General features: G+C 43.8%; 1 protein-coding gene across 1 annotated transcript in view; it reads left to right on the top strand.

Moving 5' to 3' along the window:
• The window catches only part of LOC122795950 (enoyl-[acyl-carrier-protein] reductase, mitochondrial-like), a 688,493-nt gene that overhangs the window by 405,015 nt on the left and 268,754 nt on the right, over positions 1 to 14,724 (top strand). The window lies entirely within an intron of this gene.

The following is a 14,724-nucleotide window of genomic DNA, read 5'->3' on the forward strand; positions in this document are numbered from 1 at the left end:
ACATAACACTGTCATGCCAGACTTTAAATAATGCAGAAAAGCCATATCCACACAAACCCTGCTAAACCAACATTACTTCAAATGTAGAACAGCAATACTTACATTCTGTCCCCATGTCTGGAACATTGCCCTCCTGTTTATTGGCCTGTCTCCACAGTGTATGTTGCAAGAGGTATTTCCAACTACCCTCTGTGATGCTGTTTGTCAGACACCCACATGAAGTCCTGCTTACTGTGAAGGAAAAGGGCCAACACTCACATGAAGTGCTTAGTTATAAGAGTGTGTTTCCATGCAATTGGCTATAAGAATGATACCACAGCTGTTCCACATGCAATTAGCAAGTGGGGGACTCCAATTTGTGCACAGGCCATCAGCTGATCATGAGCATTACCTACAAAAGTCAAGCTGCTGCCTATGCAAAACAGATGTACTTTTCCACATCCACCAGAGAGGGAGAGAGAGAGACAGAGAGACAGTAAGAAAGGAAGGGAGTAAGAGCCAAGCGCATTTGTGTATGATACGTGGGTGGTGAGTGGTATCTGGGTATTATAACAGTTGCCTATATTGTTTACTAATCCATACTGTCACATAGTAATTGCACATGACAGTACACATTTATGGCTGTGGATTGTCTACAACAACCTCTATAGTGTTTGAAAACTGTTGGCCTTGTAATGTGGACATTAGGCATATAGGTCCTCAATATAATGATATAGTAAAACCCACACTGCAATGGATCCTGTCATTACACAATCACCCCAACACCCACACAGGATACTGATGACATACACACAAACACACATACTAGTACTGAGTTTCAAATTCCTACCTGGTTATGCATTGTTATTACACTGTTATGCAGTTATTGCACTTGCCATGGAGCTTACATGGTGAAAAGCTGTCCAAAGGTATCTTTGAAGGTGTGTGACATCATCAGCAGTGCTAAAGGAGGGGTAAGGGAAGTGTAGCAAAATCAGCTGTCAACAAAGACACACACACACACTCTGTCACAGAAACACACCCATTATCACAGTTGGCAGGATCAGGATTAGAACTCCTACTTAACTAGTTTGCTACACTATAGTATTACACAGTTATCACAAGCACCACAGAGGTCACTGGGGTGAAACATGGCCAAAGGGTTATTTTAAGGTGACTGACATCAGCAGGCATGCTAAAGTAGGGCAATGGGAAGTGTAGTGAGTGTGAATGGCCTCAAAATTAGTCATCTGCTTGCCTCATGTACACAGACAACCCTCTTTTCCTTCCACCAAACACTAATACATGCGAGAGATGCAATTATACAGCCAAACTGGAGGCTAAGCTCTCTCAACCCAAGACTGGACCAGGCAGTCAAGAGGAGAAGGGAATTACTTGCATCACACCACCAGTCTTGCATAGACCTATGAAACCAGCACTGGCAAAAAAACATACATAAATACACAAAAACATACTTGGAGGCTCTAAATAAAAATCTGCAAAAGCAACAGAGACCTCCAAAGCAGACATCCAAGCAACCTCCACCCCCCAACACAAACCATGAAACACATACTTCACAAAACAAGTGTGCCATACAATCACAGCCCTTAAGGCAAAATAACATACCCAACACACTAGTAATAGGTGACTCTATAGTCAAGCACATTGACGTCCCACTCACTAGGCTGAATAAGGAGAAGGTTACTGTTAGTTGCCTGTCAGGTGGCAGGATCCGCCACATAACACAAGCACTCAGTTTACTCCAGAACAAGTACAAATATGACTCTGTCATTGTCCATGTTGGTGTGAATGACCTGAGCCATACTTCCCTAGACTACATGAAAAGAGACATGGAGGAGCTATCTGATCACGTAGCCCAGGCTGATATGACCCTGACCCTGAGTAGCATCCTGCCCTCACCAAGAATGATACCATGGTATAGAGAAAAAATTATCAATTTCAACAATTGGCTAAGCTTCTGGTGTCATTCAAAGGGGATCCAGCATCTGTCAGCCTGGAATGACATGCTCGACAAGTAACGCTGCTTCGCTAGAGACGGCTTGTACCTGTCACCCTTAGGCTTTCGAATACTGGCCAAGGATCTTGCCACCCCCATAGTGCCTTTTTAGGCAAGGCTCAAAAGACAAACCCACCATCGTAAATAGCACAAGTAACAAAAAAATGAGGGTAATGCTGTTCAATGCCAGAAGTCTAAACCTCAAAATGCACGCACTCGAGGCACTCCTCAATATGGAGAAAATTGATATATGTGCAGTAACAGAAACCTGGTTTAAGGCTCCAGAGAGCACCCCAGCACTACCAGGCTACAACTCATACCATACATTTCAATCACAAAACCCGGAACAAAATACAAAAGGAGGGGGAGTATCCATATTTAACAAGGATACCCACACCTCCAGGTTAGTGGCACAGCACGATGCTTCAGAGATCATCCACGTGCCACTAACAATGGGCAAAACTGCTATTCAAATTATAGCTTGCTACAGATCACCCACCATGTCCCAGGACCCCCACTCCACATTCCTGGAAACACTGGGAAACATAAAGGTCCTACCAAACACCCTGATATTGGGTGATTTCAATTATACAGACATTAACTGCGAGAACTACTAAAGTACGAAACTCCTGATCCAACATTTCCTAGAATCTATAAACTCAAATGCTCTGGATCAACTGGTTAACACCCCCACCAGAGGTGACAACATATTGGACCTGGTCATCACCAAAATGGCCGACCAGTGTTCCACACGGGAGGTCAACCCCTCGCTGGTTAGATCAGACCATAAACTAATCACTCTGGATATCCACATTCCGCCACCATCCCCGGTCAAAGAAACCACTGTGAAAAACTTTTCAAAAGCAAACTTCACATTGCTTAAGACTGAGGTGGGAAGTTTCAAAGCCCCCATGCTAAAGGGTAATGCTGTCCAAGCTGCAAAATCCTTTACTAATGCACTCTACGGGCACCTACAAGAATGCATGGATCGTGCTATACCAAACAAAACCAAGACTCACTCCTCCAAGAAAAGGATACCAGTCTGGTGGACCCCTGTCATAAACAAGCTATACAATAGAAGGAGGAAACTAGTACAAAAAAGAGTAAAATCCCAAGAAGGGAAGACATCCCTGATCAGTATCAGCAAGAAACTATGTTCCCTCATAAAATCATCCAAGGTTAGCTTTGAAAGAAAAATTTCCAAGGACTCCAAAGATAACCACACAGCATTCTTTAGCTATGTCAAGAATCTAAGTGGCAATTCTCAGATCTGCTTGGAGTTAGTTCAGAGTGGCACAAAATACACTGAACCGACTGATATAGCCAACATCCTGACAGACAGGTTCAGTGCAAACTTCACCCCCCTCTCACCCCCAATAGGGCCCATAACTATACCAGAAGAATGTAGTGCCCCTGAAATCACAGACACTCAGGTTAAAACAGCCCTTTACAAAGCCAAAAACACAGCATCAGTGGGACTGGACGGTGTCTCAGGCTGCATCCTACACGAGCTCAGAGATGAACTAACCCCTCACCTAAACACACTGTTTAAACTCAGCCTCTCCACAAGCTACTTGCCCACAGAGTGGTGCACAGCAACGGTTATTCTGCTTCACAAAGGTGGAGCCACAATGGACCCCGGGAACTATCACCCTATAAGCCTGACTAGTTTGGTCTGCAAAGCTATGGAGTGCATCATCATGGATCTCATTAACTGAGACATTGGAAACCTCCAAACACTGGACCCAACCCAGTTCGGCTTTGTTAAGGGCAGATCATGCCTCCTAAACCTGGTGGACTTCTTTGAGACAGTTACCAAGGCTATACACAAGGGAAAGGTGGTCCACACAGCCTACCTAGACCTTGCAAAGGCCTTCGACACTATTCCCCACTCAGGTATTATAGACAAGCTCACCAGACTGAACATAGACCCCTACATCATGAGATGGGTTGCCAACTGGCTCACTGACAGAACCCACATGGTAAGAATTGCAGAAGCTAGGTCTGACTCTAAACCTGTTACAAGTGGCATTCCCCAGGGCTCAGTCCTAGTAGCCCTCCTGTTCAGCATATACTTCTCAGAGGTACAGGCAAGCACAGGAGGACTATGGCTCACCAAGTTCACAGACGACTGCAAACTAGGGGCTATAATTGACTCTCTGGCTGACACAGACATCCTCCAAAATGGTCTCACTGAGACAGATACCTGGTGTCAAAACCATGGTCTCAAGCTAAATGCCAAAAAGTGCATAGTCATCCCTTTTGGAAAAACAAAGTACCCACAAACTACCACATAGGTGGTAGTCCCCTAAATACGTAAGATGTAATAAGGGATCTGGGGACCCAAGTAGATAGTAACCTCTCCTTTGATAATCAGATTGCCAAAGTGGTTAGAAAATACTTCTATGTTGTCCACCTAATCACAAAAGGGTTTGCATCCAGATCAAAAGAGGTCATTGGGCCCATCACTCATCAGACCCATCATAGGGTACAATTCCCTATTTGGGATGTACCTTACAAGACACCTGCAACAACTGGAAAGACCACAGAAGTTCCTCACCAAGAGGATCACTGGCCTCAAGCAGATGCCCTATGCAGCTTGACTGAAGAAGCTCCAGCTGTAATCGGTTGCATACCGCCAACTCAGAGGTGATCTCTGCCTGACATACAAGGCCATGTCCAACCCAGAATTGATGGACATGCTCCACCTAAAGAAAACCATATCCCCCTCGAGCCACATGCTCCAGGGATCTAAACCTCACCACAACAATAAATAGGACATGCTGGAGGGATAGATTCCTGTCCCAGAGACTTCCCATGCTCTGGAACAAGATTCCAGTCTACATTAGGCAGAGCTATTCACTAACCCTCTTCAAGAGAAACCTTGACGAGTGGATGGGAAACAGAAAGTTTACCCCAGGTATCACTTCAATGGCTCTGCTGGACAGAGGCATAGGGAACTAATCTAAGGGGGCGGCGAAAGCCAACACATTCCGGCTAGGCTTATAAATGCCTTTGGGCAGATAGCCTAGCACCTACCTATGAACCTATCTCCACACACACACACACACACACACACACACACACACACACACACACACACACACACACACACACACACACACACACACACACACACACACACACACACACACGCACACACACATGCACACACACACACACTTGCCAGTACAGATAGGTTCATTGCTTCACATGTGTGTAGTAGGTGAATGGGGCTGAAGGCTGTACAAGGCTAGGCCAAGGGAATACCTTGGCATCAGGCCATATGACAATAATCCCCAGTGTGGCTCAGGGATGTAGTCCCGGGAGTGGTGCCAGGGGTGGGTATTGTATTCACCATCCACTCATCTGGATTATTACTGTGTGCGTGCAGTGATGTGCACTGCTTCCCATGTATGTGATCTATATTCCATAACATGGACAGTGTCTGGGTTGTGCACATGTCCCACACACATGTTCTTTGATGTGTGGAAGAGTACTTGAGGTCTCTGGGGCATGTTGTGTGGACAGATTGTTATCTTCTGATGTAGCATTTATGACCTAATTTGATGAGACCTGGCTATGTAACTGAGGTTGTGCCTGCACCTACATTGACACCATGATCCAGACATTCAGTGGAGTTAGTGGTGTCTGTCCATACAGGGCATGTGTATAAAGCATGGTATTCCCTTTGTGGGTTACATTTGCACACTCTACAGTTGCTGCAGGTGTCCAGTGGGGAACATGGCAAAACGGCCACTGTACACATTTATTTGCCTACTGAGGGGATGGAACAGGGTGCCATGTCCTTTTACTTGCGGGATAACACACAGTCAGGAGATGTAACACATCAAGGTACTTTATGATGTCAGTGGCACTGTTGTGGTCAACAGGCATGTAGTCCACTGCAATTACACCATGGTTACTATCTGTGAGGCAATATGCAGGGAACTACCAATATAGTGGTTGTTGCCTAGCCAAGTGTGTTTGTGTATGAGACGTGGGTGGAGAGTGTTCTCTGAGTAATAGAAGGGTTGCCTATATTGCTCACCAATCCATAATGTCACATGTAGGGCTATGGATTGTCTACACCAACCTCTCTGGTGTTTGACATCGGTTGTCCTTGTAAGGTGGACATTATTACATATACTAGGTCATCAACATAATAATTTAGCAAAACTCACCCCATGATGGATCCTGTTATTACACAATCAAAGCAACCTCCACACAGGATACTGATGACACACACACACACACACACACACACACACACACACACACACACACACACACACACACACACACTTGCCAGTACTGAGATTCAAACCCCTAACTAGCTATGTATTGCTTCTATGGTGTACCACATTTATCACATGCGCCACTGAGCTTATAGCCCTTGTAAATACTGGCATTGGGTGATGTAGTGGGTGAGAGATCCCAAAAATAATTTTACTCTACACACACATTTGTCAGGGGTGAGGTTCAAACCTCCCTCTAACAATCTTTGTGGACCATTATGGTTACACATTTACCATATGCACCACTGACTTACATGGTTTTGGGTTGGCAACAGGTACTTCCAAGGTGGATGATATCTGCAGGACAGCTAAAATCAGACTCTGAGATGTGTACTGGGTGTAAATGGGGCCAAAATCATTGAAGTACAGACATACATACACAGAAATACTTGCCACAGATGAGAGTCAAACCCATACCTCCGTAGCTACTGCTACTACATTGTTCCACATTTATGGCACACGCCATGGAGCTTACATGTTGGAGAGATGTGCCAAGGTATCTTTGAGGGTGGCTAACATTAGCAGCAGTGCAAAAGTAGGAATAGGGGAGAGTAGTAAGTGTCAATATCCATAAAATCAGGTATCATCAAAGACACACACTCTCTTTCACACAAAGATACACAGTTACAATGTCTGGAAATAGAACTCCTACATAACTAGTATGCTACACTATAGCATTACGCAGTTATCACAAGTGTCATGGAGCTTATATGTTGGAGGCTATTCAAAGGTATCTTTGAAGGTGACTAGCATCAGCAGTAGTGCTAAAGGAGGGGTAAGGGGAGAGTAGTAAGTGTCAATGTCCATAAAATCAGACATCATCAAAAACACATACACTCTTTCACACAAACACACACAGTTACAATGTTTGGAATAGAACTCCTACCTAACTAATATGCTACACTATAGTATTACACAGTTATCGCGAGCACCACAGAACTTATATGCTGGAGATTTGTCCAAAGGTATCTTTGAAGGTGACTAACATCTGCAGCAGTGCTAAAGGAAAGGTAAGGGGAGAGTAGTAAGTGTCAATGTCCATAAAATCAGGTATCATCAAAGACACACACACTCTCTCACACAAACACACACAGCTTCACAGTTGCCATCTCTGTGATTAGAACTCCTACCTAAATAGCATGCCACACTATAGTATTACACAGTTATTGCAAGTGCCACAGAGCTTATGGGGTTGGCATTTGTCCAAATGGTTATTTCAAGATGACTGACATCAGCAGGAGTCCTAACATGGGCAATAGGATGTACAGTGTGTGTGAATGGGCCATAAACCATTCCTCTGGAAACACACACACACACACACACACACACACACACACACACACACACACACACACACACACACACACACACACACACACACACACACACACACACACACTCAGTCACACACAGCTTTACATTTGACAGGACTGGGTATACAAATGCTAGATGAATAGTGATTTGTACTATTGTGTTACACAGTTATCACAAGTGCCACAGACACTATATAGCTGAGGGATACCAAAAGCAATGTCTACAGTGATTGACATCAACACATCATGTGATATTGGCCAATTGGATGTGTGGTGGATGGAACAGGCCTAATAATGGAAATCTCTCTGTCACTGTCTGTCTCTCTCTTCCCCACATCTGTGTGTGTGTATGTTTGACATATTATAGTGTGTTGGCCTTGGATATGTGTGAGCATTCCTATCCAGTATGTGTGCAAAGCATGAATGGTGTACAATGTGGTGTGTCTGCACAGACATCTGCAACTGACAGATATGTACAGTCCACTGTGTTGTCAGACATGGGCTTCCTTTCTCTAAGTGTAGGAGCATGCCCAGTATGACCTTCTATACTGAGAGTGTGAACCTATTCCATGTAGGGTTGTACTCCAGTCAAGAGTTTGGAGTTCTACACCTACAGCTAGCAACCTGTTTCTGCAGGATATCTGTACATAGGTTGACAATATAGAGTCACAATGGGCGACAAATAGTGGGATACTGTAACTATTGTGTCTGTGCTGCTTGTGTTACATGGTTGGTGTTAGCAGACATATTCAGACATATGTGCTGTTTTACACTGATGTATTATGTCATCAACTACTGACAGATATACTCATTTGCTCACAGGTATTTCTTGGGAAATACAAGATGAATGAAGCTGTGTCCAGTATTGTGGTCTCCAGCCTACATATTCTTGCACACTCATGCCATTCTGGAGGGGGAGCTGCAGACACTTGCTGATGGGTCTGTGTAAATGGTCAAGCACCTTGATACTGCAATGGCTGAGGATCCCATGCTTGTTCATTTATCGACATAACAGAATGGCCATATCCTGCTGTGGCCATACCTCTCAGCTGTACAGATTCACCCAGGTTACCCAGAGGCAGGGCTCATATATCTGGTCAGTTTCCCTTCACATTGTGGTTTATGAGCAGGTTTGTAGCCACCCATTACTGAGTTTGCAGGTAGGGGTAGTATGGGCACACATCAGAGATTCAGACTTCACACACTCCGTGCCGTCCATGCTTCTACACCCTTCATACTATGTTATTCTTTCCTCTTCCTAACATTATGCGAGTGATATCTGAGAAGTATCCCTATAGTTGTCCGTTCATCCCAGTGGTATTTAGGGGTTGGGCCACAGTTCATGTTGTAGGACATGGTGGGCATGCTATGGGATTTGTCAACATGGCCTTGCATTTGTGTTCTGTTGACTGTGTTATGTTGTTAGTTGGGACCCCATGAGATAACATACATTGGCACTACGGGTAAGGCACAGGCCTTTGACAGAGAACTGTAGGCCATTTGGTAGTGATGCAGGCCATCTGTAGCTGGCCAGTGCATTCTGTCACTCCTACATTCCCAGGCTCCAAGCCACTGGATTCCCCATGGGTAACAGGGTAAGTGTGCAAAGTGTTAATGGCAATAGTTCCTATCAATATTAATCCATTGGTCTAGGTGCTGGAAGGGTGCTGCTAAGAGCTAGGGGCACACCTGCATGGGACACCTCTTCAGCATGCTGCATTTTGTGGGTATTCCCATACAGAATTGGGGGTCATATTGTACTCATTCCAACAGCAAGGATATGACCTGTGATAAACCTGTGGCTGATGGTGGGGTGAGCTGAGTGTATGTGTGATATGGAAGCTTCTTGCAGCTGACTCACAGATATACATGGGACATTCCCCTTATGCTGCCTTGTGCAGGGACATAGGCAGTCTCTCATTACTTCATACCTGTGCCTTTTGTGGTCTTCCAGTGTTTGGCCAGACTACAGCAGTATTCCATACTACACAGACAACTAATGTGCTGCTAACCTGTATGCACAATTCCAAAGGTGTGTGCAGTTGACAGTTACATTTTATGTACTCTGCCTACGATACTTCCACCTGTGTACTGTGTGTATGTCTGGGCCCACATTCATGGCATGTACATCTTTCAGATGGTGACAGATATTGAAATCTGAACAGTGAATATGGATGACTGCTGAATTGGGTCTTGCTGGGATGCATTGTGGTTGGCACTGCAGTTGTCAGAACACGGCCCTGTCATCAACAGTACTAGCCATAGGCCACTGAGACATAACCCTACAGCCCCACATGCTGACCACTTCCAGACAATATTGAACACACAACAACCTAACACATGGACCCCTGCATATTGTACACATGCAACAATCTATCCTGTAGATTGAGCCAGCTCAAGTAATCTGTGCTCCACTTTTATTAAATTCACACGTGCATATTACTACATTTCTACATAGGATTGTGGGGGGGGGGCATCTGATCACTTTAAACTTGTGCTATGACTGTACTGGTATTTCAGGTACTCTGCTGACTTTCATTTCATTTTGTATTCTGTTCTATCATGCAGACTGGAGGCTTATCAGTAGAGTACAGATCTTAGGTTTTATTGACCTACATTTCATTTTTCAGACTTTTTACCCTTCAGAACTAACATACAACTGCCACAGCTGTTGTAGTCTGTGTAGGTCTGGAGGGGAGCTGTTCATCAATGGGAGGCCTTAGCCCAGCCTTTCTTTTTGGTTATCTACACCTTTCCTGCTGGCTGAGGCTGGTGTTGGGTATGTGAGCCTCACTGACATGCATGTGCGTGTCTTATGGACACACATTTAGGCCACCACATGTACTGCAGTGGGATTTGTCACCTCGTCTAGTACTGCCTAGTATGGTGACACCAGTATTTGTTATGGATTTCATGCTGCCCATATAGGTTTCCACTATCTGCTGCCATCCCATTCAGCCACCCGATTCCCTTGCATGCTCATGTCCATACCATAGATTCAACTATCAGAACATACTACTCCATTCAGCAATTGATAAGAAGAGTGACCTACCTTGTGACTGCACCAGTATTGAGGATGATGCTGGAGGGTTGACTATGTCAAATGCACATAGTACACTCCCTATACATGGTAAAGCACAGGTAGTGTCATGTTTGGTATCCCTTTTACTGTATGTGTGAGTCAGAAAGAGGTGTCATTCTCTAGGTCCCTACCATGTCAGTGTATGTGCTATGTGTTGCCTCTTTCCCAAAGCCTGGGCATACTGGGCATGCCTCCTTCTGCCTACATGGGTAGACTCAGGTTGTTCCTCCTCCGAGTCACTCTGTGCCTGTGATGGTGGGGGGCTGTGTGGCCTTGCCCCATGCTGTTCCTGCTACAGTTGTTTCCGCAGGATCATATTGTGTAGCATGGCATATACTATGAACATTTGTGAAAATGTAACTGGAAAGTACTGCAAGGCTTCACCGGATATGTCCAGTCAGCGGAGCCATGACTTGAGCATCCCAAACACACGCTCTGTTATGATTCTGGTTTGTGCGTGTGCCTCATTATGGAGTTCTTGTTCAGGTGTGTGTGCATTTCTGATGGGTGTCATCAGCCATGGCTCCAGTGCGTAACCAGCACCCCCCACTAGGTGGCCATATGGGATAACCCAACTTGTAAATAACTAGTACAGCTGTGTCATCTGCCAGATGTGGGAGTCATGATAGCTTCCAGGGCTGCCAGCACACACATTCAAGATAATGCCCTGGGCATTGCACACAACCTGGCAGTTGATGGAGGGGAAACCCTTGTGGTTTATGTAGACCCCGCCCTGCTCACCAGGTGGTGCTTTGATGTGTTTGTACATGCAGTCTATAGCACCCACTACCTCAGGATATTCTGCTATTTGGTGGAAGAGATGCATATTGCTGGTCAACTTCTCACGGGTGTTGAGGAAATATATGTGCTCACCAGCATGTGCTGACATGGCATCCAGCAACTGGTGGAGTACCCTAGATGCTGATGCCTGTGAGATCCCCATGATATCCCCAGTTGCCCTTTAGAAGGTGCCTGTGGCTAGTATTCTTAAGCCTACACATACCTTGGTATCCACTGGGATGGGTTCCCCTCTGTTGGCTCTGTGTATGAGGCGTGGCTGACACATCTCAACAATTTGTTGTAGGATGTCCCTGTCCACCCTATAGTGCTCCACTGTCTCCAGCTCATGTAGCCCCTGGTAGGTTACCCTGGGTCTGTACACTCTTCTCCTTCTCCTCACTGTGGGTTGGTCATTAGCATTCTTATCCTCACCACCCTCAGCCTCTTCCACATATTGATGTATGAGAGCAACAGCAGCACCTAACATTTTGTTAGTTTTGTCAGGTACAATTTCTCTGTCTGTGTACACCAGTGATGTAGAGTTTGTGGGATAAAAACAGACTGTAAGATGTTTGCATATTTTATAGTGGTGTGCTAGGCTGTTCCATGTGTAATTGGCTGATTCTGATACATTCACGTGCCAGCTATGCTAGTTTTCATCGATTGCCTTCCTACTGCTGTTTTCCCTTCCCATTGCCTTCCCATTTAAGCCTTGAGGGGCAGAGTGCATACCCAGTGCTCAGATGTGAACAGAGCAGCTATTTTCTGGGGGGTTTTTTGTTTAAAACCTGGTGCACTCACACCAGTTTAGGCAATATAAACACTGCTAGGCAGCCTCAGATGCACCCCCTTCCTTAGCTGTACTTAGCTAAGGGCAAACACGGGCCACAGATCTCCAATAAACTTGCAGCATGCATGACACTCCCCCTCTTATACTTATACAATGGTGTTGCTGCACCTACACGGTTGGGTGCAAGCTAACACTGAGAGGAAATCTGTGATTCAGTATAAATCCTCTCATTTGCATAAAACAGAATGGTATCATAGTTACCACAATCACACTCAGCCTTCCCCCTTAGCAACCACTATTCCCTGGTATTGTTGTCTTATGCATGTCTTTGACTAATATGGCAAAATGCTGATTTGGGTTTAAAAGCTTATTTCCAACTTTTTTTCTGATTTTCGGGCCTACCCCATTTGCGCACCACTGCCCTATGCTTAAACAGCCAAAATCCGCCAAAAAAAATAAAAGTTATTTTTTATAATTTTGCAACTATTTCTCATGCCAGTGGCCATATATTTAGCCATTGGCATTCCTACTGCATTGAATACATTCTTTCGTTGGAGCTGTCATCCCTCCATTTTGTAATTTGCAGAAATGTATTCTGTTAGTAACCGAATACATTTTTGCAGGTTACACTATTCCTACACAGATCCGTGGTGGTGGTGCTGTGGTAGCATTGTCACCTCACAGTAAGATGCTGTCCAGTTCAGGTCCTACACAGATCCGTGGTGGTGCTGCGGTAGCGTTGTCACCTCACAGTAAGATGCTGTCCGGTTCGACTCTCAGCTAGAGCGTCTTCTGCGTGGAGGCATGCGTGAATGGGTGTACCTTCATTGAAGGTTATGCATCAGGGATGGCAACTCAGTACGTAAAAATCAACTGCCAATCATTAGCGGACCGGAGTTTCGCTGTGGCGACCCCTAACCAGGAAAAAGCCGAATGACACAACAACAACTATTCCTACACAGACACCTGCCTGCTTCCTGGATCGCTAATTTACCTCATTTGCATGGTTTTCACCAGCAAATGAGGTAATTACCATATAGCAGTGGTGTCCTTAGAGGAATAGTGTAGGAGTGCTCGTGCACGTCCAGGGAGCTAGGTCCTAGATCGCTAGTCAGCCATATTGCGTGCAGTAGCTCTTGCACTATTCCTATACTCCGTGCAGAGCTTGCCAAATCTGGGGGATTATTTTCTAGAAAATGAACTGATGCTAGGAAAATTGAAGGCAAAATAAGAAGCAGAGGCAGAAGCTAAGATGGATAGACAGCATTACTGAAGAAATTAGGATATTTTTGTAAGAATTTAAGAAGCAGTTGTTGGCACACAGGTCTGGTACGATAAAGTCCTTGAGCACACAATAAGTTAGATCTGATTAAATGGTAAAAAAGCATCAAGCATTTTGTGCAGTTTATATAATCTATGCTTGCTTCCACTATGGAAATGTTTGAATGCTAAAATTCTGTCTGTTTTACTTATTTTATGATTTCTGCTATTTTAGTTTACCTGTACTCTTTTCTATTTTACTGTTACGTATGCATGCATACAGTAATCTGCATTAGAATTCACTGATGTTATCTTGAGCAGATTCATTTAGGGCAATGGGTAACTATCACAGTCTGCTCTCAAAAATATTCAGTTTGTTACATTATAGTTTCCACTGATGCAATCTAAGAGACTGATTTATTTAAGAGAGTATTTGATGGTATAACAGATCTATGTGGAAAGATAATAGGTATTTCAGTTTGGTATCAAAGATACTATCATCCCTAATTGCAATTTGCACTTTTTGTTTCAAAATTTTTTGATTATTACAATCAATTAATAATTTATCTTACAATGAGTAGTTTACCCACTCAGTATTTGGATAATTAAAATCTCCCATAAGGTGTATACTTCCCTTGAATTTTACATTTGATTTTTTTATTTTTATTTTATATATTTATTAACAAGTTAATCCCGCTGGGCAAAAGTATACCTGTTCAGGGGCAAACCAGGAGCCTGCCTCCTGGTTAAGTGACTGACATAATCATACAATAGGTATGTGGAGGTGGAATAATTCAAGCTCTATACATCTGACTACAGGAATCTTCACATAGCAGCTCAGATCCTTAAGGAGGAAAACCCAATGCTTTTTTTTGGTCTATTCTTGCTATAGCCAGAAACATAATTACAAAACAATTGGAAGAGTAAAATTAGCCCCTCTAGTATTACATTTATTAGTATGGCAAACAGTACTGAATTGCATACTTTTAAGATGAGAAATTCTATTACACATTCTTATAAATCTTGGCTTAAACTTAAAGACTTGCTTGAAAAATATTAATTGTTGTTGATCTGTATAACGTTGATGTATTGATTAGATGAGGACCTATATAAATACTTATTTGTTTGTTTTATAATTGATTTGTTTATCTATTATTTTAAAAACAAATAAAAAAGAAAAAAAAAAGAAAAAACATTAATCCTCT

This window comes from Protopterus annectens, chromosome 1.part0, assembly GCF_019279795.1.
Source record: "Protopterus annectens isolate FY-2018-M chromosome 1.part0, PAN1.0, whole genome shotgun sequence".
Classification (NCBI taxonomy): Eukaryota; Metazoa; Chordata; order Ceratodontiformes; family Protopteridae; genus Protopterus; species Protopterus annectens.